This window comes from Ascaphus truei, chromosome 5, assembly GCF_040206685.1.
Source record: "Ascaphus truei isolate aAscTru1 chromosome 5, aAscTru1.hap1, whole genome shotgun sequence".
In the NCBI taxonomy this organism is placed as follows: domain Eukaryota; kingdom Metazoa; phylum Chordata; class Amphibia; order Anura; family Ascaphidae; genus Ascaphus; species Ascaphus truei.
The window spans coordinates 84,413,237-84,438,998 of NC_134487.1; the positions used below are offsets into that span (position 1 = coordinate 84,413,237).

Here is a 25,762-nt window from a genome sequence, read left to right on the forward strand (position 1 = left end):
GATGTCATAAAAACCTAATGCACATTTTGCATGGCTACACATGCTTCATCAGCGGAGGAGGAGTAACAACCACTCACTACTCGTTCTTTATATACCCATTGAATTTGGTACATGGCTGAATTTCTGGGTCGATAACAGAAACGCAACCCTATGTTGGCCACAATCTCGCAGAAATGTGTGTGGCGATTCAAGGCATAGAGTAGCAATGACAGAAAAGTCAGTAGAGAAGTAAGAAATAGAGCTATTATGATAATCAGGGGGCCTTTATTAGATGGTGAATGGAAACAGCAATATATAATTGTGATATGTAAGTGAATAAAATGAAGTTCCCTATGTTTGACAAAGGACCATCTACCCCCGAAAAACGAATTACCCTGGTAGGTAGTAAGTGTAAATACATATCAGAATGGATAATATATCGAAAAGAAAAAAATATATAATGATTATCATCTGTGTTAGATCCTGGAAGGTAAGTATATTGCGCCACTATATGCACTGGGAATTCCCCTCAGTTCTACTACCCATGGTGAATGAGGTGATGTAGGAATTATCTAATCCTAAATGGCCCGCCTCTAAGAGTAAAAACCGACCATCGTCAATGGAAATTATTATGTATACCTGGATCCCATTAGTAGATGGTACTTTATAGAATATACTCATGAGAGGATGCCACTTTGCCTATAATGAATATCAATAAATGAGATTCCTTATATTATAGCACAGTTCTATTTGCCCCCAAAAAAAGACTTACCCAGGTGGGTAACCCCCGGTAAGTATAAATATATATCTGTAGATATAGATCCACCCGCATTCTTGTTCTTTGTTAAAACCATCCGTGACACGCGCAACATTTCCAGGACAGTACGTACAGTAATTCCCTGGAACACAAAGCCACTAAACAGAGTGTAGTGCCATCTGGCCGTCGTATACACAAATTTACATTCAAATAGAAAACACCACCTAACAGCGGGATGACTTTTCATTGCCTTCCAGCATCTTCCCACAGCCGGTCCACGGTACACAAAGCAGTACGTCTTGCTACATCTGTTGTTGACATGGGATTCTTCAGCTAAAAAATAGGTATGGCAGAAATCTACTCTGGCGCCCCTTGTTTTGCATATGCAAATCAATATATTTAGTTTCTTTGACACTGGTAGTCTGTTTGTTTATAGTTCATGTTTAAGAAGGTTATATTTAGGTTCAATAATCTTATTTGAGCAAGCCTAGGATAAACAGTGATAACGTCTGGCTTCATTTTGTAAAAATTACATTGGTCAGTACAATCCTCTGCCACAATATGTTGCTATTTATCTTTCCTATGTTTTTTCAAGGATCATACTAAACCGTCCTATCTCAATTCTTCACATTCTTGTTTGAAGCAGTGCTTTTCCTTTATCTCATTTTTGACATCTGCTATCATTTGCTTTGTTTCATCTGGGCACTTCATGTTGGCTTTAAGATTGTTGCTTCCATGGCTACGAATATTGTCTAATAACCTTCCATTAAAATGTGCAGCATTAAACAAGGCTGGGCAGTGATGAAATATTTAGCAGAGATAAACAACAGAAATATTAAATGAGTATTATAGAGATCACTTCAACATGGATAATTGGAAAATATTATTTCCTAATTGACAGTTTTGTTGCTAGCAAAAAAAATTACAGTTACAATATAAACTGTCAGGTAAAAATCTTTGAATTACAGTACAAAAGCTAACATGAAATCATGAAAATAGATTAAGATGCTGCCATCTGCTGGAAGTCTGCGTTTTTAAAAGCTCCAGTACTTGAAATACAGTACCATATATATACAACAGTCATTTATTTTCTTTAGCACTCTGAAGAAATGCATTGAACACATTCCTCAAACAAATTATATTATTCAAATTGTAAATAAATATGGTTATCAGAAGAAGTCACGGTGGCTTGCTTTCACGTCAAAGCTACCTTACCAGTAATGGCAAATTCATGTTATGATGTGTATGTATGGGATTTTTTACTTATGAAATTGCTGTTTCTTTGATGTTGCTCAAGTATTACATTCTGGCATATTTTGAGATTGTATATAATTTGGGGAAATGTTATTCTTTGTTAAAATAAAAACCTAGCAAACATTGTGATTGACTAATAATTTGGATTTAAATAATTTGGCTTCTCTTTAGTGTACCTATAAATTCTGATAATTACCTTTACTTGCCATCTCTTTTAAGGCAGAAAAAACACTGGTTCAAATGTAGCCTAAGCAGCATTGAAATACATGAAGGCATAAACACTTGGGCACCTAATTACAAAGCCGCTGTAGAAATATCACACAGCATAACCCCATTCAGTTTAATAGTTTATTTTACACAGTACAGATACAAAAGTTAGGTGTGACTAAGAGAGAAATCGTGGAATTCATTGTATTCTTGGCACTGATTTTGCAGCTACTTGCATCTGTAAGCATCTCAAGGACTGTAACAAGAAGGAATCCAATGGTAAAAATGATCTAACCAGATGTATCATAGTTACATAGTAGATGAGATAAAAAAATAGACATACGTCCATCAAGTTCAACATATGTTACATTTAGAATACAGAAACGTATTCTATATTTGTATAGCCATGTGTAAAATTGGTGTACATATCTCCTTCATGCTGGCAGTAATCCTGGTAAGTATGCAGGTTTGCCAGTAACAATCATGGGAGTTTGCCCTCACACCCTGGTGAGGTGTCATATGTATACAAAGGAAGTGACAACATGCTTTGTGTCCACTATTAGTGACACAGGGGTGAGTCATTTCTAGAGCCTATATAAGACACAGCACTGCCTAAAGTTAGTGTGTTGTTCCAGAATGTTCTGTTGGTGTTCTGACTCTGTTCAGGAGAGTCATGTGGAGGTCTGCAAAAGTGTTGCAGTGTCTGATGCAATAGCTGTGAGTCTGGCAGCTCAAAGCAGAGAGACAAGCTGGTGAATCTCCCTAAGGGGAGAGGTGGAGAGCAACACTATAAGGAGAAGGAGGAACCTTCCAGATGGAGTGCAGCAAAGGAATGAGCGGCTGAGTACGACCGCTGTGAGGCGCAGTCTGCCTATGATGATAATAAAGATGCCCTTATTCACCGAACCCCTCATGTGTGAGTGTGGAGTTACTCAGCAGAGGAAGGCACCAAGAAGGAGTTCCTCATCAGATATATCCCCATGCGGATGCAGAGATCCTGATGAGGTGGAGGCACTGCATCAGATGTGAGTAGGACTCAATCCCCACTACCTCAGATGCCTGTCATGCTGATATCCCCATACCAACCCAGGGGGAGACTCAGGAGTCCTGTAAGCCAGCAGGTGCACCACAACATACAGACATGTAATGGGGACCGGTTAGACCACAGGGGCCAATCTGAGAATGGGTGGGTCCAGAAAAACCGTTACATTTGTATTTATAGAATATTGATCCAGACGAAGGCAAACAAAAACCCCAACGAAACATCATCCAATGCTGTCTCATTAAGGGAAAAAAGAATCCTTCCTGATTCCAAAGTTTGGCAATCAGATTACTCCCTTACATATGTTTACTTATTTGGTTTATCCGTGTATAATGTACCTTTCCTTTCTAAAAAGCTATTCAACCTTTTTTTGGGAAATATCTATTGGATCTATCTATTGGATCTGCCATCACAGTCTCCATGGGTAATGAATTCTACATTTGAATTGCCCTTACAGTTAAGAACCCTTTCCTTTGCTGCTGGTGAAATCACTTTTCCTCTAACCTTAAAAGGTGTGACCCTGTGTCATTTGTACTATCTCGGGATGAATAGTTCTTTTGAAAGCTCCTTGTATTGTCCCTGAATATATTTGTATATAGTTATCATATTCACACTTAGATGCCTCTTTTCTAATGTAAACAAATCTAATTTAGCAAACCTCTCCACATATATACGCCATATTTAAAGTGGGGTCTTACTAATGCTTATAGAGGTTATGTTTACTTCCCTTCTATCTGTAGCCAGGTAACCCCCAAGGCTACAAATTTAGCTGCCTAACATGTAAGCCCTGGTACCAGCGCAGGCAGTGTCAAGGGTTAAATCTATGCCCTGATGCAGTAAGCAGCTCCCTTGAGTGACAGGGGGAGTGTGTCTGAGACCTAGGTACCGCCTATATGGACTGAGACCTGGGGCCACTCTCTGGTAACAAAAAGGAGCTGAAGTCAAATGTAGTTCTGTTCTTCCCTCTCCCCTCCTGGGGAGTGTGGTGTGTGTGTTGAGTTCTATCCTGGACCAGGGACCCGGTTCCAGGTCTTCCCTCCCTCAGGGGAGTGGGAGAAGATACCCTGTGCTCCACCAGGGAGTGTGGGAGATTGGGATAGATTTTTGGGGCCTCAAGCCCTGGGGGTTGAGTCCAGGGACAAGAAGAAAGATATATTGTAGTGATGCAATGCTGTAGTCTAATGCTGTGCTGAATAAAATGTGAGTTCCTGTTTTTATACTCCTGCCTGAGGCTGCAGTTTTTCAGGGGGAGGGCAAGATGTTTTCCACAGGGACTGCACCTATCTGCGATAGGCCCTGTGGGTCTAGAGGACCTGTACCATTCAAGAAGAGCTGTCACCAAAAGCCTGTCCTGTAAATTGTCCCCACTAATATTGGCAGAAGCTCAGGGCCTTCTGTATACCTGTAGGTGAGCACCACAATTGGTGAGAAAATAGCTTTTGAAACCACCATCCGACATGAAACAAATACTGTAGCAATATCCCTGAAGCAATTTCTGACAATAATACAATAGTATATTTTTATGCCCAAGAAAACAGAGATTTTTGTTAGAAAATAGCATTCCTTGTACACATCTACATCTACCATTATTGTCATCTGAATCTGTACAGTAGGTGTGAAGACAATAACAATAAAAATACAACATTAATAAGCACTTGTACCGGATCAGATGCATCAATGGCCTTATTTTGTAAGCTCCAATACCACTGCACTGGCAGTATCGGAGCTTATAAAATAAGAATATGTTGGTGTTTAGTCTAAAAACTGAGGCTGCAGTCTTTCAGGGAGGGCAATATGTTTTCTACAGGGACTGCACCTATCTGCGATAGGCCCTGTGGGAATGGAGGCCCTGTACCATTGGAGAAGAGAGTGGTCACCTGTCCTGTAAATCATCCCCACTAATATCCCCACTAACATCAGCGGAAGCTCAGGGACTTCTGTATACAGTACCGGTAGGTGAGCACCACAACAGAGTCTGAGATCTCCCGTCCAGTGGTGTAAGGCTGAGTCCCCAGTCTTCACTGTGGCATGCACGCCCACGGGGGGCGGCGCGTGCACAGCTCTACACCGCGATAGGCGGTCTGAGGGGAGAGGGAAGATTTGCGATGGGAGGGGGCGTGGCTATGAGTTTCCGGGGGCGTGGCCATGACGTCCCGTGGCTGGTTCGCCCTTATTGGCTGAACCGCCGGCGGGGGCATGGCCACGCCTCCATCGCAGATGTTAATTTCAAATTCCTCTGCCTGCCTGAAAACCAGCGGTGCGCGACAAGGTAGGGACTGGGACCGGCCTGACTGGGGGGGCGGGGCTTGATAGCACAGCGCACGCCTCGGCGTGCGCTGTAAAAGTGACTGGGGCCGCCCCCTAACACCAATTCTTCTCCATCAAAGATTCTCCTAATTTATCCCCAATTCGTTTGTAAGTTGCCTGTCTATTCTTTTTTCTCAAATGCATAACCATACATTTACTGTATCTGTATAAAACCTGATCTGCCATTTCTGTCAAAGTTTCCAGTCTATCCAAGTCCTTCTGGAGGGAAATTATATCCTGCTCTGATTCTAATACCTTACACAATTTAGTTTCACCAATAAATATGAATACTTTTCTCTCTATACCAACCTCAAAGTCATCAATAAACATGTAAAAAAAGTCGGATCCTAGTACCGATCCTTGAGGTACAGTACTCGATGCACAACTTTAGCCCAACCTGAAAAAGTTCCATTTACGACAACTCCCTGTTGTTTATCCTTCAACCAGTTTTTAATCCAGGTGCAAATATTTTTACTGAGTCCAATTAGCTTTATTTTGTTCACTAACCTCTTGTGGGGAGCCAAATCAAAAGCCTTTGCAAAATCAAAGCAAAGCAAAATCACATCAACTGCATAACCTTAGTTACCTCCTCAAAGAAAATAATATGGTTAGTTTGGCACAACCTATCCTTCATAAATCCATGAATAATATATTGAATATTACTAATAATTTTATTTTCCATTAGGTATTCCTGAAGATTATCCCATACTAAACCTTCAAGTAGCTTCCCCACTATTGCTGATAGGCTTACAGGTCTGTAATTACCCGGTTTTGATCTAGTTCCCTTTTTAAATATATGCCCCATGTCTGCTTTACGCCAATCCTGTAGTACTGAGCCTGTGTAAATAGTGTCCTTGAATATTGAATATAATGGTTTGGCTATTACTGAACTTAACTCCTTGAGAACTCTTGGATGTATGCCATCGGGGCCAGGTGCCTTATTTACTTTAATTTTATCAAGCCACCTATGAACTTCTTCCTCAGTTAACCAATTGTTTGTTAATATAGAAGTTGTGACTTCCTCCTGTGGCACTCTTATTGCAATTGATTCTACAATGGTAAATACAAATGCAGACCATTTTTCCAACATGCCGCGCAACATGTGCTGATGAACCGCGGACCAAACGTGGTGCATTCACAGCCAAGTGCAGAGCAGGGTGGAATTGCACATCAGGATTAACAGGGGCTTCTGAATGGGACTAACCCTGTGTTAATCCTACCGGGCTTCATTAGTCAGGAAGAGATGCACAGAGTTGACAGAATCAGTCACACTCTCTGAGCACCTTCAACAGGTGATCGCACTCCTTTTATTTTAATAATATATAATTGAAATAGGAGGTCGCGGGAGCTGAACCGCATTAATTTAATCCCCAGGGACCCCTGCTTCCCGAGTTACAGACCTCAGTATGGGTTGCCGGTTTCTCCGCCAAGTTCAAATGTCCCGGTCATGTGATATGGAAGATTTAAACTTGCCAAAGAAATTGGCAACCCATACCGGGGCCTGTAGCACAGGAAGCAGGGGGTCACGGAGCTGAAATTAATGCAGTTCAGGTCTGGGGAAACCCTGCTTCAATACTATGGAATTAAAATTAAATAAAAGCAGCTTCATAACCTTAGTGGCTAGCCGCTAAGGTAATGATGCAATTAAACCAGATTACCCGGTTTATTGGGGGTAAAAGGGGTGGGTGAAGGGGGTAGTTGTCCCAGGGTGGGTGGTTAGGTCTACTGGGAGAGTTGTGGTAGGGATTAACCCCTTCATTACCTTAGCAGTTACTACCGCTAAGGCAATGAATGGGTGAACCCCTCCCACTACCCACCCAGGAGGCCTAACCACCCACCTGTGGAAACTACCCCTTTCACCCACCACCTCTACCCCCAATAACCCCTCCCCCCGCCCCCACAAAGAAATGGCAAATACAAGAAAGAAGAAAAGATAGAAGATAAGAAAATAAAGAAGTTAAGAAGATAAGATAAGACCGGTGACTCCTCTTCAAACAACTGAGGATCATGGACTTCTACAAATCCTGCTGTTCCTCAAGATGAGATTCATTGCATCATGGGTCAAAAGTTGTTGGTGCTGCAGTTTTAATGGGGAGGATGAGCCTTCATTCCGGCAAGCATAAGATACACTTTGATTGTATTTTATTTAATTGTAATGTTCTTTATGTTGCCCATTAATTGCCAATGTGGTTGTCTGTGCCAGTTGAAGTCATAGTTAACCACAGTGACAATCAATGCATTTTTTGGCTACTGTTTTTACTTTTGGCTACTGTTTTATTTTATTCTATTGTAATGTTTTTTTCCAATTATTATTATTATGTCACTTTTTTAGGCTGCCAATGTGGTTATCTATGCCCCTGTTGAGGGCATAGTTAACCACAGTGATAATCAATTGGTTTATTGACTACTATTTATTTTAAATTATTGAAATGTAACTTTAATTTTATTATATAATTTTTTATTTATTTCAACACAAATGGACAAAAGCGCTATTAGCAATATCTGGTTTTGCCCATTTGAATGTGTGGTGATGGGGAGAGAGCGGGGGTAATTGCCCTGCGGTGGGGGGTTAGGCCTCTGGGTGGGCAGCAGGGGGAGGGAGGTATACCCCTTAATTACCATAGTGGTTATTAACTTCTAAGGTGATTAAGGGTTGCAGGACGGTAGCTATTTTTTTATTTTATTGGTGGTGCCATGGAAGAGGAAGAGGACCATGAAGGTGAAGATGAAGACAGTCTTTATCTCGGCATTGGTAAGTGCAACTTTTATTTTCTATTTGTTGGCTGGCTAATGCTTATTTTTAATGGGCACATGCACTTATATCCAGATCTGGATAATAGGGATTTTGACCATTACTGAATGTGTTTAAGGGGGGGAGGGTAGAGAAGGTGGGTAGTATGGTGCCCATTGATTGCCATTCTGCCTATCTATGCCCCCATTGAGGGCATAGGTAACCACAGTGACAATCAATGGATAAAATGGCTACTGTATTTTTTTTATATAACTGTATTTTATTTTATTGCACTGTATTGTATATTTGAATGGGCAAACATGCTATTTGCCATATTTAACTAATAGCACTTTTGCTCATTCCTGTGTGGTGTTGTTGGTGGTAGAGGGGGCGGGTGAAGCTTGTAGTTACCCTGGGGTGGGTGGTTAGGCCTCGCAGGAGGTGTTAACCCCTTCAACCGCTATGGTAATGAAAGGGTTAACTCCTCCCACAACACTCCCGGGGGGCCTTACAAGCTTTACCACCCCCTTATATCACCAACAAACCGGGAAACGCTGTTTAACCCCTTTATTACCTTAGCAGTTAGCCAATAAGCTAATGAAGGTGTGTTTTATTTTTAATATCCTAGGAATGAACAGGGCGTCTCTGGAGCTGAACCACTTTAATTCCGGTCCAGGAACCCCCTGTTCCCCAAGCTACAAGCCTCCGTAGGGGGTGCCGGTTACTCCTGCAAGTTTACATCTCCCGCGTCATGAGACTGGGACGTGTAAACTTTCCGTTGTTACCGGCACCCCCTATGGAGGCCTGTACCTCAGGAAGCAGGGGGTCCGTTTACCTGTAATGAATGCAGTTCAGCTCCAGAGACCCCCTACTTCTATCCTACTGTATGTTATTAAAATTAGAACGATGCGATCGCCTGTAAGAGCTGTGCAGGGAGATGCAGCTTCTCGCTGTGCAGCTCTTCCAGACTACTGGAGCAAAAGGGAACATTAAGTTAATTATACTTGTAAAGCAAATACAAACTAGCGAGGTATGGCACTTTTTTCCAAACGCTAAAATGTTTTGATTTTTCTTAGTGACTAGCGTTTTTTCACAAATTGCATAGCGTTCGGTAGGAAGATGCCAACCCAATCGATATTGCAATGAATTTATCGAAGTTTAGTGAACGGCCCCTTAGCCTCTATATTTATTGTACATATATGGGTTAGGTCTCTCTATCTATGTACAATCTTGTTATTTATTATTTCTGATAATAGGGCCTTCGTTATCCTTGGCATTTTGATGAGAGCTCTTATGATGATTTACACAGTATGAGTTTTCTATGTATACTCTCCTTCTATCGTGAGTTTCTCCTTCCCTCCAAGTCTCTCCTCCGACAGGATGGTCTGGGCTGGGCTTCAATACCCCGCGGCCCACCTCCGAGGTTATCCTCGCGGTGGGGCTTGGATTCTCCCCCTCACCCCAGGCAGTGGGGTGAGGGGCATTGGTCCACCAGGTCTATAAGGCTATCAGCTCTACTCCTCTCTCTGCTCCTGCACGCTGCGCAGGTGAGACCGCCTGTCTCTTCCAAGTCCTTGGACCGATCCGCAGGACTCACTCTCAGCCAGTCCCACGGCAGACTCTTCACTTACAGGAGTTGGCTGCTAAATATAGAGCTAGCCCCACCTCTCGTGATGTCAGCAGAACCTCCCCTCTTGCTCACGCCTGCAGCAGAGGCCAGGCCTTCATCTACCACTCAGGGCAGGGCTATGAAGGGGGAAAACCCATGATGATTACTGGTGCCTGATCTTAACAGGACTTACCACAGTAGAAGGGAGATAGGTATAGCCTGTGCTGTTTTCAGGGGGCTACATATATATATATATATATATATATATATATATATATATATATATATATATATATATATATATATATATATATATATTGTTTTTAGCATGGGATATTGTTTCTTCATTCATGCTTCTCCCACCTACAGTATGTGCTGTATTTTCATTGAAATTACCCATGGGGGTTACTAAGATAGTATCATTAGAAGTATCCTGTTATTTCTTACCAGCCATTCGTGATTTAATGTACAGCTAAGTGAGTATCATGATTAAGTGATTATTTAGGACATGTGCTTCCTGGTTGTATATTTAAATTGATCTTGGATTTGAATTACTTGTAAACTAATGGTTATGTTGCATCTCCATTATACTGTTATATCCTATATATAAATGTACACTATGAAGTTTTTTATTTAAGGTGTTTTATGTATGTTATTGATTATCATATCTCACAATACCTTAGTGCAATTTGTAAATTGTTATGGAGTTTTTTCCGTTTTGAAATATTTCATGTATTTTTGGGATCTCTTGGGCTGCTATCTGTCCGTCCCTCTGTCCGGGAGGAGGCGCCTAGCCTCCACTATAAACTACCACAGCTGTCATCCATTCAGGTTTTGGTGTGGGTGGCCCCTTACCTGCTCTGCATAGCGGTATTAGAGACATTTCAGACCCTGTGTGTTGTACTCTTCGATAAATCACTTCTTACAGCATGAAATGCGTTAGAGATTTTACCTTTGTGTGTTGCTTTTATACCCATGAAATATATATTTTTCGTCTGCATCCAGCCCTTCATTCATCAAACGCTGTGCTCATCTCTTCTGTCGATGTTTGTGTGGTGCTTCAGGAAGAAGCAAGCTAAGAACTCTGAACTTTCAGGAAAACAGTTTCATGAGTACGCTCACATTACCTGTGATGCTATACAATCAATTTGCTCTTTGTGCTTCCTTACAGGTCAGTGTGGCTTTTGAATTCATTTAGGGGAACTGCATCCAAAAAACAGTACTGTGGCAAAGAACTGAATTTGGGTCAATCTACTCAACTGGATAAATGCTCTCGGGAATACTGTCTACAGTATCGATATGCTGAAGAAGCCCTGGGCAGACAGTAAGAGGAAACACAAGAAAAAAAAGGCTGACCATGCTGGCCTGAAAAGGCAGACAGGAGGGGGATGCCTGCTACAACTGACTGTCCATGTACGAGACATATGATGGAACTCATATCACCTTCCCATGTACAAGGGCTTCCATTGCTGGTGATGGACATTAGATCTTCCACAAGAGCCACCTGGTAAGTACAAGAAGACATCATATAGAGTATTGTAATGTAATGTTACATGTAAAATGAAACACTACATCCTATATCACATATTGAATGTATGTATGTATGTATATCTTTATTTATATACTGTAGCTCCATTTATGTACATAGCACTTCACTGCAGTAATACATGTGACATAATAATATAACACATAATGGGAATAAGCTCTTCAGACATAACAGTAATATTAAGAAAAGGAGTCTCTGCCCGAAGAGCTTACAATCTAAGTGGTAAGAAGGAAGAACATACAGGGAAAGTAGGAAGATGGGCTGGTAAGTGCAAGGGGATAATGTGTGAAGTGTATAGTATAAGCCACGTAGCTACCCATATGCTATATTAATGAGGTGTGTTTTAAGATGGGTCTTAAATGTGAATAAAGAGGGTGCTAGTCAAATATTGAGGGAAAGGGCATTCCAGAGGTTAGACCATATCCTTGAGCATGGCGTACTGTATAGCGAGAAAAATTTGGGATGTACAGTAAAGAGGGGCAGAAGAGTGTATAGCCTTAAAAGTGAGTTTGAGAATTTTGAGTGTAATACGGAATTTGATAGGAAGTCAGGAGCAGGATTCAGCAGGAGAGATGCTGAGACAGATTTTGGAGAGGGTAAAGTTATTCTAGCCGCAGGGTTTCGGATAGATTGAAGGGGAGACAGATGAGAGACAGGAAGTTTGGACAGCAGAAGGTTACAAAAATCGAGAGAGGAGAGAATGAGGGCCTGCGTTAGAGTTTTAGTAGTAGAGCAACAGAGGAAAGGATGTATCTTTGCAATGTTGCAGAGGGAAAAAATACAGGTTTTATCTACATTGTTAATGTGAGAGGAGAATGTGAGGGAGGAGTCAAAAGTGACACCTACAGCAGAGACTGCGACTATTCTAACACAAACCAATGGCAATCGCCAAAAAGACCAAGGTACACGCTGGATACATGTCTTAAACTTGCCTTAAACTACCCCGAGCATTTCTGCATTGATTAATGGCCCATCAGATTAACAGCGGGGGTCCCTGGCAGTCCTATTCAAACTGAATGGGACTGCCAGGGACCCCTGCTGTGTTAATCCTATGGGTCATTAGTCAATGCACAAATGCCTTAAACTTGCCTTAAATTAGCCCAGCACATACCCAGCACATACCCAGAATGTAACCGGGCTAGTTTAAGGCAAGCTTTAGAATAGTCGTTTTCTCATCTGTAGGCAGTGTGCTTGTGATACTGGGTGTGCTGCCAATAGTAAAGTAGAAGGGGCAGTAGGGCCAGACTTGGGAGGAAGTATGAGGAGCTCCGTTTTTTACATGTTAACTTTGCATCGTTGGAGGGCCATCCAGGATGGTATAGCGCAGAGACATTGAAAGACTTTGGTCTGAACAGCAGGTGTAAGGTCAGGGATTGAAAAGTAAATTTGTGTGTCATCAGGATTTAGGGGATATTTGAACCGAAGAGATGTGATAAGGTTACCTAGAGAAAGTGTGTAAAGACAAAAGAGAAGAGGGCCCATGACAGAACCCTGGGGTACCTCCACAGAGAGATTGACAGAGGAGGAGGAGGTGTTATCAAACGAGACATTGAAAGTATGATGGAAAGGTAAGAGAAAATCCAGGATAGAGCTTTGTTATGCATACCAAGAGTATGGAGAATGTGAAGGAGAAGAGGGTGGTCCACAGTATTAAAGGCTGCAGAGAGGTTTAACAATATAAGCTGAGTGTAATGATTAGGAGATGAAAAAATGGAGCAAGCGAGAGAATACAGTACATGGCGATCATGGAGTTTAGAGGCAAAAGGCCAATAATTAGAAAGACAGGTAGGGTCAAGTAGTATTATTTGCAAGTCACACACATACATATGTTTGTTCACATAAACTGTATAGCAATTGTGTTATATATACTCAAACACTATATTTTTAATTTCTATATATATTTTTTTAACATTTCTGAAGGACTATCAAGCAAACAGCCACCTCTGGAACTGGAAACCTCCTTGCAGGAACATCCTGTTAAATAGAAGGAAACAGTGATCCTAACCCTCACTGAGGTTACAGAAGAGGAGTGAGCAAGCTCCAGCTTCCTCACCTGTTGCACCTCCAGCTCCATTCCCTGCTTCATCACCAGCTTCGTCACCTTCTCCTTCAAGAGCTATCTCTGCACCGGTAGATGCTTTATGTGAGCACAATTGCCAGACCATCCTGCAGTGCCAGCATTACTTAATGCGTATACAACGTACAATAAGATTCATACTGATCTTACTCATCTTTCATGGAATTGCACACCGGCATTTCTGTACCATGACTCATAGCCTTTAGCCATGTACCAACAGACTAATCTGGGCAGTACAGAAAGCAGCTGAAAACATTCAACCAGCTTTGACTGTGTACATTCTACAACTCATTTTCTTCCTCAGGGGTTTCGATGTTGACAGCCAGCCCCATTGTTCTTACTCCTCCTGCTACAGTACTTACCCTAGTCCACCTGGGCAACAAGTGGTCCAAGTTCCTGTTAGGTGTGGGAGGCTATGAACAAGGGGGCCTAGCCGGCCTGTCCCTTCTGTTGGCAAAGCACTTTATTTTTCAGCCACAGTGCTTTAACTGTGTGTATGAAAAATTTATTTAAGTATGTCTGTATCTTCGTAATTATTCCCCCAAATAGTTGTAATGTCATTGTACATACATCATTTAGTTTGTACACACTATATAACATATCATGGCAACTGTTAGAAAGATATACTACAGTACATTAACTTTGAGCACAAAAATAAACTACACCGTTTAGTACATAACCTAAATTATACTTCAGCAGATGCACCTCTCGTGTGTTTCTGAATGCTATATAATTGTTAATATATATCTTAATCAGACACATAACTATTTCAATAGTACATTAAAGCTGCAGTTCAGTCTTTTTTTTTTTTTTTTTTTTTTATTTATTTTTTTACTTCAATAGTTTTATGTGTGCAATCTCTAATTACCTAAAGAACTGTATAGCTGCAGGTCAATTCGTTCTCCATGTATTGATAGGTCGAAATTTGGTGACATAATTAGTGAAGGGATCTGTTTATATTCTGCTTGTATGTCAGTGGAAGCTCATGAATATTCATGAGCAATTCTGCACTGACATGTGCTAGAGGGAGGGCAGGGCTGACAAAGGGGTGTGCCAGAGCTTGTGACAAGACATGAAGGGGCAGTGCCTTAGTAAATGGCTGTTAAAATAGAATACAAGAAAATTGGTCTTTAAAAGTTGTTGTTTTTAAAACAGAAAATGCTAAAAGTATTTTTTCTTGCTACAGAACTGATTTATTAAAAAAAAAACACACATGCAGGATATTGACTGAACGGCAGCTTTAAGAGCTAAGTACCATGTTATTTGCATATGTTTTACTCTAACATATGTAGAAATGTATCAAAATGTAATTTCAGTGGTTAACTCTAGGTTAGAGTAACGTTATTCTCTTAAATGCATATGCATTAGAATTAACATAAAGTTAATTTTGGTTACCATTGCATTTAGTAGGCTAACAGAGCTTTGTGCATCTGAGCCTGAATATTAATTTTAGAATCTGTACTTTGGTGTGTACTCATTGCAACAAATTGATAAAGTAGTTGTAAAACTAGATTAGTGTGTCAACAGTGTATTGTCATTAAATTATACCGTCATACTGTATGTGTTAATCTGTTTCTGAAATAATTATTGACTTTAAATTTGCCAAAATATGTTCTGGATATGTTGTTGACAAATATAATATACAGGAAAAATAATGTTGAAAATTAGTTGACAATACGTTCTCTAACAGTTAGAGCTCACCATCGCCGTGCCCTTTACATTTCCCCTGTGCCTTTTGCTGCACTCCTTGCCAGCAAACCCCAACACGCAATTGGCTTGCACAGGGGAATGGGGAGAGCCTGTGCTACTGCATGATCATGGCACCTCTAGACCTGTGCTGCCATGTGCCTCTGCACAGGATCCCCTTACCAATCTTGAAGACCCTTACCCCAGGAACCCAGGTAATACTGGAAATTTAAAAAATAAAACATAGATGGGTACAATTTAGAACCTAGTATTTCAAATATCCTGAGAGATGGTGAGTTAGTAATTTTTCGAGAATTCTACATTGGCATACTATGTACGATGTTGTCAAATTGTTCTGAAATTTGACTCCTTGCAACACCTATGATTATTCATTATAATAATAAATAAACACGTATTCTAAAAATATGGAATGTGTGAAAATAATCTATGATTCAGCGACAAAATTCTAATTTTGCTCTACTGCACAAAACATCATTTTAATTGGAAAATTACCATGAATAAATATTTGATTTCCTTTTTTACATGTCACTTTCAATTTTCAGTGCACTCAATATTGTAATATAATAACTGAAATGTGAACTTTACACAGGCCATCCATCTGGATTGTTTTTTAAAATGCAGTTTTCAAAAAAATATACATATTATGAAGAACTAATCACCTCTATTAAAACCCACAGTTGTGTTTGTCATGGGAGACCAGGTTTATCAACACCTTTTTATACCGAAATTATATGATTGAGCAAAGCAAGGAGGTAAAATAAATTGTAATTTATTTCAGGAAAAGACATACACACAATGTAACACAATTTGCACGGTTAACACACATACTGGGAACAGGGCTAACGAATAAATTTGTCCTTTAAACGAAATTCCCCAAAATGACTTCTGTAGGAGCCCATTCCAATGACCAGTAGGTACTCATAGAAAAAATAGGCTAAAGCGCTCCAATGCCAGGAATTAAGGAATATTGTAAGCCAAAACCACTTTTTCCAAGGTATAGAAATGAATAATAGCATTAATGGTAATTCATAATGACCACTTGTATGGGTACTATCCTCCTGAAGACAGGTGGTAGATGGTACAGGCCCACCCACAATCAGTCTCATTGGCAGGTTCCCCTGAATAATAAGCAAATACTTACATATCCTAGGAGTGGTAGGCAGGCTGTGCAGCTTCCAATGGTGTAGTAAGCAGGGATAGAACGATGAAACAGAGCGCACAAGCAAAATCGGAGCAGGAAGGACCCAGAATCAAAAATAGAATATAAGGGCACTTTAATGTGACAAAAGACCCATCCAAGCGTTTCGAACGTCGCAGCGTTCTTTTTCAAGGATAAAATTCAGTGTAATACAATCCATTAAATACCCTCTTACCTGCAGGCAATTTCGCGCCAAAAACGGAAGCACAATGACGTCATGACGCAATGCGCGTCATTGCACATGCGCAGAGCGACACGGCGCCGTCTGAGGGCAGAACTGTCAATACAGGCAGTGTGAAGCAATATTAGTAAGGGCAATGCATACGGCAACCATAGTAGGACAAAAAGGAAACATCAAAACACAATAACAATGACCAAAGCCACTGAATCTCTTATACCTCTTCAAAAAACGATCAAGGGAAAGATAATACTTAAAAATGCATATTATCACAAAGTATATTAAAATGTATAATGCAAGAAGATTATAATATTTAAAAACAAAAAACAACTAACTGGAATAAAGAACGAAAAACAATACTAATTTAACTTGAAATAACAAGGGAATAAGTGTGAAAAGACATATAAGATGAAATATAATGACCAAAATACTGACACAGAGAAATATGTGAATCTGCACAGAACAAATAGATCTGCAAAATTCAATAATAAATGTCAATTATTTATCTCACAATTTAATAAACAAAGTGGGAAAATTAAATCTATCATTTCCAAACATTGGAACGTATTATCTATGGATCCTGTGCTTAAAAAATGTACTGATGCTGGTCCTGCATTTGTGTACCGTAGGGCGAGAACCATCGGATCATATGTTTCCCCAAGTGACATAACTACTTTTAGGATTGATAAATCTTTTATCACCAGGGGTTCTTTCAAATGTGGTTCAAATGTGGTTCTTGTAGCGTTTGTAAACATACAGTATGAAACCAGCCAAAAGTTTTTTTCAGGATAATTTGAAGCAGCCACATGATGTTGACAACAGTCATATTAAGAAATATTATATCAACAATTTCATAAACTGTAAAAGTCAGTTTGTTGTATATCTTATAACATGTGGCTGCGGCAAAAGATATGTGGTGAGAACGATTAGAGCTTTTAAGGTTAGGATATTAGAGCACTTAAGACTCATAAGATTGCATGACACTAACCATCCTGTTTCTAAGCACTTCTCCAAATGTGGTCAGGGGGGCATCAGGAATTTTTCCTTCCTGGGCATTGAATTAATTAATAATAGACCTAGAGGAGGTGATCGCATCAATTTATTGAACCATAGGGAAGCGTATTGGATATTTATTCTCCAAACGCGCTTCCCTATGGGTTTAAACATTGATTGGCAACTAGCCCATTTTCTATAAGAGATATATTATTGCTTTATTCTCTTTTCAGTTATAATACATTTTGTTTAATAATTTTTTTTTTGTTTCAATTTTGTTTATTGTTTTGGAGAGACACAACAAATATTCAACATTGGTACAGATATATTGTTCCAGTATTACCAGTTGTGTTTAAAACAAAAAAAAACCTCTACAATTCGTTATCAGTGCTTAAATAAAATATTCGTTTTAACATAGTTTTTGTGTTAATATGATCTGTTTCCACATCTTAGGCTGTGCTAGGGAAGCAGCCGCTTTCTTGCGTGACTCTCGTAGAATTTAGAAAAGAATAGAGAAGAACAGAAAAAAGAAGAGAAAGAAAGTTTTTGGCTCAATTGCACTGAAAGGAGCTCCATCATATTTATTTCCCTTAGTCTCCGTAACACCGTCTGTCTAGAGGGCGCGTTCACCTTTTTCCAGGCCGCTGCAATAGCACAGCGGGCTGCCGTAAACACGTGAATTGTCATTTTACTTTCCGCCGTTTCCAGATCTTCGATTGGTTTGGCCAGCACCATGGTCAGCGGTTCCACCTCCACCTCCACCCCCAGGTACTCTCGGATCAATGTTTGAATCATGACCCAGAATACCTGAATTTTTGGACAATTTCACCAAATATGAGCCATATCTCCTTTTTGCCCGCATCCCCTCCAGCACAAATCCGGGGACCCGGGGAAAATCTGGGTCAGCCTGCTTGGGGTTAGGTACCAATGAAACAAAATTTTATAAATATTCTCCTTAATAGTGGTACAGATTGATGTTTTTGAAGCTGCTTCCCAGATATCCTCCCAATCTTCTCTATCGATTTCTGCATTCAAATCTTCTGCCCATTTAATCATGTACAGTAGAGGCAACGTTTATTCTAACATTTGCTGTAAACTAGCCGGGTTACATTCTGGGTATGTGCTGGGTATGTGTTGGGTATGTTCTGGGCTAGTTTGAGGCACGTTTAAGGCTTTTCTGCATTGACTAACGACCCATAGGATTAACACAGCAGTGATCCCTGGCAGTCCAATTCAGTTTGAATGGGACTGCCAGGAACCCCCGCTGTGAATCTGATAGGCCATTAATCAATGCAGAAATGCTGGAGCTAGTTTAAGGAAAGTTTAAGGCATGTATTCAGAATGTACCTGGGTGTACCTGGGTCTTTTGGGGAATTGCCACTGGTTTTTGTTAGAATAAGAGTTGCCTCTACTGTAGATGTGTTGGGAACAACCCCCCGATCGTGCAAGGCCCAAATATATTTCCGAGATCAGCCCTTTACAGTAAATCCTTGCCTACACAGTCTTTCAAAATTTGTTAGAGTTTGGAATGTCGAATATTTGGAGACTGATTGCAGGTAGTGTTTGATTTGGAGGAAACCAAACACTGGTACTTTAACTATTTGGTGTTTTTTCTCCAGCTCTGGGAGAGGTAAGATTCTACCATTGTCTACAAAGACGTCAGCTACCATCAGCTTTAACGTCATGAATTTATTGAGTCTCTGTGGGAGCCAGCCTGGGGGAAATTCAGGGTTGTTGAATTTGGGAGTCAGTAGTGTTGGACTGGCTGTCAGACCATATTTATCTTTATTTCTAGACCATACTCGCCATGTACATCTCATTGCTCCCAGTTTTAATGTTTCTGAGAAGGTCTCTCTTCCCCTCTTGGTCCACATGGCGGCCGGGAGAGAGAGAGGTCTCGTGTAGGTAGACTCTATTTCCACCCAGCAACTTGTATTTGGATCGTTATTCCACATTATTGCTTGTTTGAGTTGGGCCGCCAAATAGTATTTAATGATATCCGGGACTGCCAAGCCTCCGCTATCTTTTGGAGCTAGCAAAATAGATCTAGCTTCCCTGGGTCTTTTGTTCTGCCAGATGAATTGAAAAATTCTGTTTTGCATATTTTTAAGCTCTGACATCGGGATATTTATTGGAAGAGTCTGGAAGTAATACTGGAGCCTTGGTAGGATATTCATTTTGACCGTGGCTATTCTGCCTAGCCAAGATATCTGGTACTCATTCCAGCTCTGGAGGTCCTTTTTTAACCTCTCAAATAGGGGTGGGTAGTTATGTTTATACAGCGTAGTATACTCCCTTGTTATTTGGATTCCTAGGTATTTGATCTTTGTGGAATTCCACTTATATTTAAAATTTGCTTGTAATAATTTAGCTTCGGGATCTGATAGAGTTAGGTTTAATGCTTCCGACTTATCCATGTTAATTTTGTATCCCGATATTTTGCTGAATTTATCTAATTGTGAGTGTAAGTTCGGGAGTGAAGACAAGGGGTTGGCGAGCGTCAGGATAATGTCATCAGCAAATAGGGATATTTTATAGTTTGTCTCTCCTATCTTAATACCATTTATGTCTTTTTCGTCTCTAATTGTTGATGCCAAGGGTTCTATGGAGAGAGCAAACAGAAGCGGAGACAAGGGGCATCCGTGGCGAGTACCATTTTTATATTTATAGGGTTTGAGTCTCCTCCTGGAAGTTTCACTACAGCCGTGGGATTTCGGTATAAGGCTCTGACTCCTTCCAGATATTGGCCCTTAAATCCATACTTGATTAGTGTTTGGTCTAAAAAATCCCACCTAATCCTATCAAACGCTTTTTCCGCATCTAAGCTCAACAGGATCGCTTTCGTGGATGAGAGATGTACATGATCAATTATGTCTATAATTTTCCTAGTATTGTCTGAGGCCTGTCTGCCGGAAATAAACCCGACTTGATCTATATGTATTAGGTTTGGGAGTATGGGGGCCAGTCTGTTCGCTAGGATTTTACTGAATAGTTTTAAGTCCGAATTAAGGAGGGCTATGGGGCGATAATTACCACACTGTAGTGGGTCTCTCCCTTCATGTGGTATAATTGCTAAGTTAGCTTTGGACATAGATGTCGGGATGGCTGTTCCTTCCAGAAATGCATTAAACACATCTAGTAGACATGGGGCTATAACCATCTTAAATTTTTTGTAGTACTGATTGGAGAACCCATCTGGGCCTGGCGTTTTGCTGGGTTTTAGTTGGGCAATTGCATCTAGTTATTCTTCCAGGGATATTTCCTTATTCAGGTCTAGGAGGTCACTTTCCGAAAGTTCCGGAAGTGTGCATGATTCCAGATATCTACAGATCGCCTTTGCGTCTGAGAATTTATTTTGTGGAAAATTTAGGTTATACAGTTTATTGTAAAACTCCGAGAATTCGTTCGCTATTTGTTTCTCACAATATGTTTTCCTACCTGATTTTGTCTGAATAACTGATATTTGCGATTTAGCTCTCATACCTCGTAATTTGGAAGCTAGCAACCGGTCGGCTTTATTACCTTTGTCGTAATATTTTTGCTTGGTCCACCGCAACGCCCTCTCCACCTCATCTGTTTGGATCTGTTTAAATTCAGATCTGGTTTTATCTAGTAATTTGAATAGTTTTTTTGAGGGATTGGTTTTATGTTGTTGCTCCAAAAGTCGAACTTTCTCCGCTAACTCATTGTAGAGTTGCTGCTTTATTTTTTTCTTGTGAGATGCTATGGATATAATATTCCCTCTAATTGTTGCCTTATGGGCTTCCCATAACATTGCTGGTGACGCTACAGAGCCCTTATTCAGCGTAAAGTATTCTCTGAGTTTTTGTTTAATTTCTATTTCTACATCTATGTGGTTTAACAGAGAATCGTTTAGTTTCCAATTATATTGATTAGTTCTATAGAAGGGGAGGGAGAGTGTCAGTGACACCGGAGCGTGATCCGACCAAGATATTGAACCTATGTCTGACTGGGAGGATGCCTGGAGAATATCCTTAGTACCCAGAAAATAGTCAATCCTCGAGTAGGTCTGGTGTGGGGGAGAGAAAAAGGAGTAGTCCCGCTGCCCCTGGTGCTGAGCCCTCCATATATCTATTAGGGAGAATTCTTTCATTATATCTCGAAACTTCTTAGCATTATTCTCTGTGGAACGGGGGTGTGAGTTCCTATGGAGCTCATTCTATCCTGTTCCGGAACCGCTATCATGTTTAAATCTCCTACTAGTAGCAGTGTAGTTCGGGGTTGGGGTGCTATGAGATCACATAGTTCCTTCAAGAACTTAGCTTGGCCTTCGTTCGGGGCATATATATTGACAAGTGTAATGTCCACTCCTGATAGAGTGCCCTGCAAAATAAGGTATCTACCTTCTGGGTCAGAAGTTTCTTGTTTTAGCGAGAACTTGACAGCATTTTTAAACAGGATAGCTACCCCTCTTTTTTTTTGTGGGACCTGACGCGTAATACGCCTGTGGGTATACCCTCTGAAAGGTGTTTGGTGGGGTCATTGTATTAAAGTGTGTCTCCTGAAGAAACAGTATATCACCTTTTGTTTTTTTCCGCTCTTGAAGAGCCAGTTTTCTTTTGGTTACTGAGTTTAATCCTTTCACATTTAGGGATATTAATTTAAGTGTTGTTCTAAGAGCCATTTGTAATTTGTGAGTGTATAGGGAAGCCTACCTTTCCCTCCATTTTCCCATGATGGAGGGGAGACCTGCATTCAGAGCATCTCTTGGGTTTGGCATAGTAGTTTTGCGGTACCTCTGTTTCTGAGCATTCCATTCCTCTGTGTTGGACTTCGTCTCCACTGGTTTGGGCTGGGGGGGATAGATAAGAAGGGATGGGGGGGGAATAGAGAAAAAGAAGAAGAAAAAGAAGAAAATAAGTGGTCAGTATTTGTGCCCCAACATGGGAACCCCCACTACTCTAAAGGTGGAGGGATTGGGCTTAGTGCCCATTGAAGACTTCTCGGCATGCTCCGTCCGTGGACCCATCTGGGTACACCCGGAGCCCCTATGAGTAGGCATATGGTCAACCGGACCTACAGTGATAAGTAATATTAGAACAAGAAGATAAACAAAAAACAAGAAACAAGAAACTTAACAAACTTTGGTTTCTATTATGTACATCCCACCTATCTCTAAAGTTATTTTGTCTCTTTCCCTGTACCTTCCTATCCATTCAATTTGCCTGTCTCTGGGAACTTATGTCCCTTTGGATGACATAGTGTATGTCTGCTCTTCCTTTAACTATCTCATGCTTTTGACAATGACCTATTTTGCCTGTTGTTTAGAAGGGTTTAGTTAGCATTATTCTGTTACAAAGTTTGCAGTATCTTTTGCCTTACATTTTCCTTTGTTTGTTAGCTTTTCCCCTGAAAGAGACGTTTGATTAAACTTTAATTTGGAAGTACACCACTATTTGGCGCTAGAAGGTTATAAACGCCTCATATTGTTCTATTACCCTGAGCTATTTAGAACAAGATTTACCTCAGATTTTATAAACTGGTAAATGGTACCATTTTAGAACATGTTTCTTGCACAGTTTTATATATGTTTGTCTATATCTATGTGTATCTGTGAACAGGTGATATAACTTATGAGTTAGGTGCACACTCCCCCAGTCCAGATCCGATCGCCCCCACTCCCCCCAGACCCCGACACCCCCCACCCCCCCCCACCCCAAGCAAACCCGCGACCATCCCCCCCCACCCAAGACCAACCCCCCCACCCCCCAGCACCACCGGCCGCCAGAGAACCACAAGCAGCCCCAGAAGGGCCGGGGGAGGGGAGGAAAGGGGAGGGGAGGAAAGGGGGGGGACAGGAGAGGGAGGGGGGGGGACAAGGGAGGGAAGGGGGGGGAGAAGGAGGGCAGGGAGGGAAGAGGGAGAACAGACCAGACTCCATCATGGGTGAGGAAAATGTTGAAAGTACGGCGCAACTGCGCATGTCTGAAAGAAGGCTCCCGGATGTCTAATCCAAAAAAACTTTATTGGTCACACACCAAGGCACAGGGCTACACTAAGCGCCGTACTTTCACCATTTTCCTGACCTGTATCTCGACGGTGGCACGCAGGAGTAGACGAGGAGAGTGGGTCTCAAACCGGAGGAGCAGGTGAGGTAAACCATTCCCCTTGCACCAGTTGTATCCGTGGCTCTGCTTAACTCCCTCATACCTACCCCAGTGTCTGATACTTTCAGACTTGTGTTATACACAGAGGCGCATGACAGATTTTTCTATCTGGTATATTTCCTGTCAGCAGCTCGTGGACACAGACTGTTATACATCCCTGGAACTTTTCCACTACTTCCCTTGTTGAATTGCTTGGCAATACTGGGATCTACCCCGTGCATAACACGTGTGGTTTGAATCACACACACACGGCACAGGGCTACACCAACATGGTGTAGCCTCGGTGTGTGACCAATAAATTTTTTTGGATTAGACATCCGGGAGCCTTCTTTCAGACATGCGCAGTTGCGCCATACTTTCACCATTTTCCTGACCTGTATCTCGACGGTGGCACGCAGGAGTAGACGAGGAGAGTGGGTCTCAAACCGGAGGAGCAGGTGAGGTAAACCATTCCCCTTGCACCGGTTGTATCCGTGGCCCTGCTTAGCTCCCTCATACCTACCCCAGTGTCTGATACTTTCAGACTTGTGTTATACACAGAGGCGCATGACAGATTTTTCTATCTCCATCATGGGTGAAATCAGAAGACGCCAGTTTATCAACAAACCTGAGCACCCCCAAACCAGCCGTTTAGACTTGGTGATGTTGTCACTTCCTCACGGAGCTCTGCTGTAACTGGCGGATTATGTGTGTATCCTGATCGCGCTGTAGGTGGGATGCACAGGAAGAAATCCTCTACTCCTCCTCAGCTGGATCTCTCTTTGTAGCAATTCTTTGTGATGCTCGCTGCGGATTCCGCTGCTGGTGCTGGCCCCTGACATCCTCCTCATCTTCAACGGTGGCTTCCTCTCCTGCCTGCGCCAGGCCCAGGTCTCTCAAGAAACGAGTGCAGTCCTCAGGATAAGACAAAATATGAAATCTGCCTCCCTTATTCACCACAATTTTGAAGGGGAAGCCCCAGCGGTATGGTATGTTATTATCTCTAAGTTTCTGGGTCAGGGGCTTTAATTCCTTCCTTCTGTCTATTGTTTGTTTGGAGAGGTCACTATATATTTCCAACTTTGCATTTCGAAACTGCACTGTGCCCCTCTCCCTACTAGCCGTCAGGATCTTTTCTTTGGTCAGATAGTGATGAAGCCTAACTATAACATCCCTTGCTCTCCTTGGATCTGCAGACCTGGGACCCAGGGCCCTACGAGCACGGTCCATCTCTAGTTTTTCAAGCGTAAGCTCTGGGGCCAAGTCCGAGAACAGATCAATCAGATATGATTGGAGCAGTTCTGTTTCAATCACCTCTGGGATGTACCTAATTCTGATATTTTGTCTGCGGTCTCGGTTCTCTTGTTCCTCCGCCTGCTCTCTAAGTGCCCGGATCTCAAACTGCATCCTGTTAATTTCGTCTTCCACTGAGGAATTTGCGTGCTCCAAACTGTCTACTTTATTTTTGATTATATCTGTTCGTTCTGATAGCCTGTTCATGTCAGTCCTCAGTGTATTTACTGCCTTTGACAAGTCATCCTGGAAGCCCTGTCTCATCCTGCTAAACAATGCCTCAAGATATTCTTTATTTATTTCTCTGCTCACTCCATCAGTTTCCCTATCCGCTGCCCTTCCAGTATTCTCCCACGAGATGGCGCCGTCGCCATTTTGATTCAGGCCGCAGCTCCCTGCTGTCTTCTGGCCCATCGGGAAATAACCGGAAACACTCTGTTGTGCTGTTTTTTTCTGGCGATTAGCCATGCCTGGGATCTTCCCTTGCCAATTACCTGTCTCAGGTTAGTTTTGGGGTCCGATTGCCTCTATGCTAATATGTTATATAGTCGGGGGGTCGGGAGCTCTCCTTCTAGGCGTCCATAGACGGTGACGTCACCAACTGTCTCCTTGTTTAATAATTTTTAACATTTTGTTACCTTATATATATTTATTTCTTCAAGTTGGTACATTCCCTGTTTTTTCATTTTCTTTTCCATTTTTTTCATTATCATCTTTTTGATCATATTTTGATTATATTCTTGATCATTTTTTGACCTTTTTTTGCTTGTTTTTGCT

General features: G+C 41.4%; 1 long non-coding RNA gene across 1 annotated transcript; it reads left to right on the forward strand.

Annotated features, from left to right (window-relative positions):
* Positions 1 to 955: 955 nt before the first annotated feature.
* LOC142494401 (uncharacterized) lies at positions 956 to 14,258 on the forward strand. The gene is made up of 3 exons (XR_012801418.1): positions 956 to 1,080; positions 11,058 to 11,393; positions 13,353 to 14,258. It is a non-coding gene; the product is annotated as an uncharacterized LOC142494401 (long non-coding RNA).
* The last annotated feature ends 11,504 nt before the right edge of the window (positions 14,259 to 25,762 follow it).